The 7,743-nt window shown below is 42.1% G+C and overlaps 1 pseudogene; it reads right to left on the reverse strand.

Moving 5' to 3' along the window:
• Positions 1–5,468: 5,468 nt before the first annotated feature.
• On the reverse strand, positions 5,469–6,581 carry LOC138821081 (protein phosphatase inhibitor 2 pseudogene; annotated as a pseudogene).
• Positions 6,582–7,743: the final 1,162 nt, after the last annotated feature.

Here is a 7,743-nt window from a genome sequence, read left to right on the forward strand (position 1 = left end):
GTCCTACTTACACAAACAAGATGTAGTCATTCTTCCTCAACATTTGAGTTCAAGATGGAGCAAACTTTTCTTTTATAAAATGGCTTTAGGGCCCAGCACAGTCTAAAAGTTACTGTTCTATCCAATATGGATTAACTAGAGCAGGAAAAAACTGATCTCTACATCTTATTTACTCTTCCACACCTTGCAGCCCATACCAGTTCACCATGGGTATAACATTGTGCGGCTACTATACCAGCTGTATTAGTATGGGTTCCTCTAGAAGAATATTCAAAGGATTCAGTTGCAAGAAGATTTAGCAACTCTTATCTCATTGCCTGGAGCAATGTTACTTGACCTAATTGGTATTTAACCACTGAAAAAGAACTTGTTCTTTTTCCTAAAGGCTGTAATAGGTAGAAGTAAGAATGAAATATTGTTCAGCCAACAATATTGCTTGCCATAAAAAGTAGGTATAGTAACATTACCTACCTTTTAACACAAACACACAATACACTTGTGTGTTTACATATGTCATGATATGTATTTTGTTTTGGTTTCAGTTTATATAATAATGTTCACTTTTTGAATATAGATGGATGAGATGGTAGTTAGTAGAGGAAATAGTGAAAAAGACTGAAAGTGGAGATATTTGTATTTAGGAATTTCTCTGGGGAAATCTACCAATGAGTTGGAAAAATTCCACACAGCCATTACTCCCTTTAAGTTTTAAGTAAGGAAGCATTCAGAATGTAAATTTCTTGTATAATAGATTGCTGAGAAGTGGCTAAATCAGCAGAGGTGGGGAAAAATCACAGGGATGTACAACATTATGGGAAGCAGAACATTTGCACACAAACATTGCTCAATCATTTTTTTTTGAGCAAAAATGAGTTACACAGTTCTGTTGACGTTAGTTACTTGGAGTAAAACAGGAAATACCTCATTTCCTCATTAGGAAACATTGACTAGTGAGGTTTGCTCACCTAAATGCCTTCATGTATAGTAGAAATTGTTAGTGGCTTGCAAATATCTCATTTGAAAAAAGTTTACTAAAACATCAAACATAATATTAGATTTGAAAAATCAGTTTGAAACTTCCAAGAATGAAACTCACACATTTAATATTTAGGAATTATTAACACTCTACCATATTAACTCTCTCCTACCAAAGCACAAATGTTTCTCCAATAGCCAGAGATCTATTTTCTGATACTATTTTCAATTGTGTTTTCTGAACCCAACAGTTAGACAACTGTTTCATTATTTTTATTTTTATTTTTTGCTGGGTTCTGGGGCTTGAACTCTGGGCTTGGGTGCTGTCCCTGAGCTCCTTTTTGTTCAAGGCTAAGGCCCTACTGCTTGAGCCACAGAGTCACTTCTGTTTATTTTCTCTGATTAATTAGAGTCAGTCTCACAGACTTTCTGGGCTGGCTTTGAACCATGATCTTCATATCTCAGCTTCCTGACTAGCTAGGATTACAGCATGAGCCACCAGCACCAGACTCATTAGTGTGTGTGTGTGTGAGTGTGTGTGTGTGTGTGTGTGTACCAGTACTGGGGCTTGAACTTGGGGCCTGGGTGCTGTTCCTGAGCTATTTTGCTGAATGCTAGTGCATTACCACTAGAGCCACAGCTCCACTTCGTTTTTTTGTTGTTGTTGTGTGTGTGTGGGAATTAATTGGAAAATAGAGTTTCCTGGACTTTCCTGTCCAGACCAGCTTTGAACCGTGATCCTCATATCTCAGTTTCTTGGGTAGCTGGTATTATAGGCATGAGCCACCAGGGCTGAGCTGTTTCATTTTTTCTAAGACAAGAAAAAGGTAAGACTAAAAACTAGGTCTGAAATACAGTTTTGACAGGATTAGAGATGTTTTTAAGAGAAGCTGTGCATGTTAAGGGGAAGGTTACAGGACATCTCTGTCCTTCCTCTCAATTTTGTTGGGGACCTAAAACTGATGTAAAAAACGTTTATTTTTAAAAACTAAAACAATGTCTTCTTTAATCTCATAATTCTTTAGCATCTGTTGAAGATTTTCCTTGAGAATCTTCATATTTCCAGGCTTCCTTGTGTGTAGGAAACTCAACTCAATGAAGCAATTCAGGATAGTTCATTTTCCAGTATTCTTTAGGTAGATAATAGTAGTCCATACTTGCTTTGTAGTCTCAGGTATTACCAAATACTTGCTTTCCTCACAGCACCTAGAAAATGTCAAGGCTTCTAGGAAGCTATGATATTTCAGATGATGACAGATCCCCAGTTACTCATGCCCAACCTAGAAGGAGTGGTACATATCTTGTTTTCCCCCACTTCTCAGTCATTCTGTATAGGAAATTTTAGCTGGTGTGACATGTATGTCATATTCTTCCTCATTTCCTAGAGAGGAAAGAGGACATTTGATCATCTCATTTGGAAGAAGGAATTAGGTAACTAGGCAGGTATGTAGCAATAGTTTTTCTTTGGATCTAGTACATAGCACATACACACACACACACACACACACACACACACACACACAATTTTGGCTCTTGTCACAAGTTTTATAGAGGCAAGCCCTCCACTCACACTTGCTTGTTGTGGTTCACTGTCAGTTGTGACTGAATGAATAGGTAAAAGGCAAGTCCTTGATCTGTAAGTGATTCTAAGCAATAAAGACTAGGTGATGTTTTAATATTTGTCTCTTTAATTACTCCACAGTCCACAACAGGATTCTAAAGGCAGATATTATCCCCACTCCAATATTGTTATACCTTGAAACCATAGGATAGTAGTTCAAGATTTACTGAACATGGTTCTGCAATATGGTTCTTTTTGAATAAGTTTCTTCCTCTTCCACAGTTCATATCTATACTTAGACTTGCAGTTTTTTAATTTTTTTTACAAGTTTTTACATCAGGCACATGTTTCTACAACTTTGGCAAGACTGTTACGCATTTTGTCGCTCTTCTACAATTTTGCTTCCTTATCAAGTTATTGTTTTAATTTTTAATTTTTTTGGTATTACTGTTGTTTAAACTCAGACCTTGGGCCACACCCCTTTGTTGCTTTATTCTTCAGATGGAGTCACGTGCTCTTTGCCCCAACTACATACATCTGTAACCCTGATATTCATACCCCTATTTCTCACATGCTGGGATTGCAGGCATTCACAAATAGGTGTGACCAAATCATTTCTCCTTCTCTAGGGCAAAATGGCATTTTGCTTTAATTTGGAAATTAAAGTTGCTTTTAACAACCCATTTATACTATAATGTCTTAGTCTTTAAAGAGACTTCCTGCTGGATTTTAGAGTGATGAGTGAACAGAGAAAGTGATATTAAAGAGTTAAGAGAAGAGGTAATACTAATTAAAAACTGAATTCAAAATCTACCTTGGCTAGAACTGAACATTCATAAATAGCTTGCTCCAAAGGAGAAATATCTAGCTTAGATCATAGATCACACACATGCACACACATACATATATATGCATATGCATGCACACACACGTATATATACATCTTAGATATATAATTTATAAATCACATTTTATACATATATAATTTCTATACATATGATTTATATATATGTAATTTAGAAAGCTTGTTCCTATGATAAATTCTTTTGGTATAAACAAAAAAATATGTTAAAATCACTTTACCTGAAAGGAAACCATCACTAAACCCAGATCCACAGGGTCTCCACTTTATTTCAGGAAACGAAATCCAAGCAATTAGTACTCCACTGAAATAAAGTACATTTTTATATTCCTTCAAAGCAGGGCAGTTTAGAATCTTTAAATTGAAAAAAAAAGTTCTTTTATTTTGTCTGGTCATCCAGGAACTAACGCTGGTTACAAACAATTCTCTCTCTCATTTTACAAAATAACCAATTGTTTACTAATGTCTAAGTCAAATGAGCTTATAGCCATTTAATTTTCATGCTAGAAGTCAGAGAGATATAGACATTGCACAGTTACGTTATATTTCTTAACTATTGTCCTGATTTTAGTCTGCCTTTTTTTTATTAGGACCAGTAGGCATTGCTGGGAAAATGGTCATTTCTCTATTTACAGCAACTGACAGACTATGTGAGAGAAAGCAGAGCTTCTAATGTTGTGACAAACTTTGCCATCCCTTTGTAGGTTTCCTCTCATATGTAGAAGCTAGATCTAATTTATATATATATATATATATATATATATATATATATATATATATATATATTTGCAAGTAAACACATACAGGGTGGTATGCAAGTGTATACAAACATATTAACTGGAGTATGGTATTTACAGGAGAGAACTCAAATCGTCTAATCCCTTAGGCAAACGAATTCATAATCCAACAGAATGAGTACCAGGAAACTGGTGAGTGGTTCATGGGAAAGGGAAGGGGGAAGAATGCAGTCATAAATATTCAATGAATATCTTTTGAAAACTAGAAAATTTGAGTGGAGAGGTTAAGTTTTCAGGGATGGGTTAACTGATGAGAGGACTCTGATCAAGATGCAGTGTACTTATTTACTCAATGGTTGAATAGTAATTCCTCTGTATAACTTACAGATAGTAAGACTTATAAAAACAGAACAACAAGGGCTGGGAAGGTGGCTCAGTGGTAGAGCGCTTGCCTTGCATGAATGAGGCCCTGAGTTTGATTCCCCAGCACATAAGCAGGAAAAAAAAAGCCGGAAGTGGCGCTGTGGCTCAAGTGGTAGAGCGCTAGCCTTGAGCTGAAGAGCTGAGGGACAGAGCCCAGGCCCAGAGTTCAGGCCCACGACTGCCCCCCCCCAACAAAAACAAAAATAAAACAAAAGAACAAAAAAAAACCCTTCATCTTCTTTTAATTCAACCCTTACAACCCTATGTGCACTTAAAGAAAGCAGTGGGAAACAAAAGCAGGAGGGGAAGACAAGTTTATTCAGAGAGTGTAAACAGCTACAATAGGATTGTATTTGTTAGAAAATCTAATTTGGTCTGCACAGTGTAACAAAAGAAACATTCAGAGCAGACATCAGTGTAAGTTTAATTGATAATTTATTTGTGAAAAAAAAGCTAGATTTTTGTGAGAAAAGTTTAAATCCTTTACTTGTAAGCATAAAGAAACTCAACAGGAAATATAACGGTCAGAACACAGAACAGTAACTCTTATACTCCTTCCCAAGTAGACAAAGTAGAAGTGTTAAAAAAAAATACTTTCTAGGTTGACTATAGTGATTCATCTATGAATCCCGTTGTTCCAATTGGTTTTTGATTTAAAAAAAAAATCAAGCTTTGTCTAAGAGGTTATCACATCTAGCATTGGCAAAAAAATAAAGTTATTTTCCTACTCCCCTACCCCCAAAGACAATGTACATCTAAACCTCAAAAAGCATGAAAAACTATGGAATAGAATATCTTATACAAATCAACCAGCTTCTCCTTAACGAAAGTTAAGAGTTGTTTTGGACTGACTTTTCAAGAGGCAAAAAGCATATCTACAGGAATTAGGCATTGGCAGTCCAATCATTTCTTTTTTTCTGAGATTACCATTTAATTCTTGGTGATAGGTCATAACGGGTGTGCATTTTTGTTTGTTTGTTTGTTTTTTTGGTGTGTTTGTTTTGTTTTTGTTTTGGGGTTTTTCGTGTTTGGTACTTAAGTCACCAACATCGCGGACGACAAAGGAAGCGAGGTGTGTGGATAGAGTGACAGGGAGTTGCATCCGACCAGGGCCAAGAGCCAGAACGGGTTTGCTTCTAGGAACTGGGTGATTTGCTCTGCTGTTTTTCCTTTGAGGTCGACCCGGGACTGGACGAGGAGGCTCCGGCTTTGGCTTTGGCGCTGCTGCTCGTCGTCCCCCCTTCCGCAGTCCCAGACCCCACGTCTTCGTCGTCATCTTCGAAGAGTTCTTGTGAGAGCAGCCGTCGGGCCAGTTTGATGCTCAGTCCCTCGCTGTAGTGCAGCTTGCGCTGCGTTTCGAATTTCTCTCTCTTCTCCTGGTCCTGGGGCGAGAGGCCGCCCTCCTCGTCGGTGCTGCTGCCTTCCCGCTGCCGCAGGCGGAACTTGGGTTCGGAGCCCACCGCCGCCGAGAGTTTCTGCGCCAGGAGGGCCGGGCTCACCATGCCTCCCGAGGAGGCCTTGGGATCCGAGAAGATGTCGGGGTCGTCGTCCATCAGGGTGAAGTAGGGCGTGCCTGGCTCGTCCACCTTCATGAACCCGTAGTCCTTGCCTGCCGGGTGGTAGGTCGCCAGGATGTTCATCTCATCCCACTTCTGGGATTTCTTATTCATCTCCTCCTCCACCTTCTGGCGAGACTCTTGGGGCGTGACCCCCACCGTGGAAGCCCCCGACGTCTTGTTCTTCAAGATGCCCTTGAGGGGCGGCTGCGAGGCCGCCGAGGTCGCCATGGCCCGTTGAGGAGGTTGTTGATTCAGGGTCGCTGCTGGTGGGGTCCCCCGAGGAGCAGCGGGTAGACAGAGGCCACCAGGCCGAGCCGCGGAGCCCCTCCCCCGGCCGCTACAGCAGCTCACCTGTGTACCTGTCGTCGCACAAACGACCCCCCGGGGTGTCGTTGTCACGACACAACGATCACAGGACCAGGACGACGACGAAGGGCGGCGACGACGACGACCGATGCCCGCCACTGGTCAGGGCGGCGCGAGGCCAGGCCTGGAACCCGCTGCCGCCCCCCCCCCCCCCCCCCCCCCGCGCAGGGCCTCGGAGTCAGAGTGAGGCTGGCCTGGGCGCCTGGGGGCTGGGGTGAGGGTGGAGGGGTGAGGGGTGGGGAGGGGTGGGGGGGTGATCGGGGGTGGGTGGGCTCTTCAGGGTTCTTTGTTCCTGACATCCATGCTGCCCACGATCTTAGACTGGTTGGTTGGTTTGTTCACCCCCCCCTCCCACCCCCCATAGGAAAATGGATGGTTCGATGACAAGCCTGTGGTGTGCCATCTTGGGTCAAACCTCAGGCTAAGACTAGACCAGGGTGGTTTATCCGGTAGTGGTGGAGAGGGAGGCTGTGTCCTAACGCTGGCGCGAGTGTGCAGAGAGGATGCGTGATGGAAGATGGCCTGCACGGCGGATCCCGGTCCCTCCCGGCGGCTCCTCTGAATGCACCCTTGGAACTGGCTTTCCTAGATGGTGAGACACCAAAAAAGTCGGGCCAGTTGGTTGCTACGGAAGCTTTCTCGGTTGGTGAGGGTTGTCTTGGGTGGTGGTTGATGTCTCCCAACTTCTGAGGGGAGAGAGGTGGAGTGATGCGCGCAGAAGCCAGTGCCGGGCTGGGCGCTTGCACGACGTCTGTGCGCCACAGCCACCACCGAGTCCTACGAGGATCTCCCAGGATGTACGGAAGGCTGAACAAAGCCTCTGCTCCGGTGAAGCGGGAAGGTTCGAAGAGAACCATCCTCTGCTCCATTCATCGCATCCACAACGGCCTGGCTTGTTGGCCTGGGAGAGCTAAATATTGCTTTTTCACAAGGCCAAGTTAGATTCGTTTCGTATCTTTTCAAATGTCTATCAGAATACTATTCTGATCGTTACAATTACAATAATGATGTCTAATAGTGATAGTCATTATTCCTATCAGAGATATGATTATTGCCACCTATCTATAGCTGTGTTTCTATGTTTTCCCATACCTTTCTCCATCTTCCTCTCTCTCATTATATCATTACCTCCCTCTCTCTCTCTCTCTCTCTTTTGATCTAGAAAACATTTCTTTTATGTTGTACTGACTTTGAGGGCTATTCCCAACCAGAAATCAAAAATGTGAAAGCTTCTGCCATGGCGTGGTTGTAAGTTGAAGA

Source organism: Dipodomys merriami, unplaced genomic scaffold (assembly GCF_024711535.1).
Source record: "Dipodomys merriami isolate MVZ:Mamm:240054 unplaced genomic scaffold, mDipMer1.0.p SCAF_9, whole genome shotgun sequence".
NCBI lineage: Eukaryota > Metazoa > Chordata > Mammalia > Rodentia > Heteromyidae > Dipodomys > Dipodomys merriami.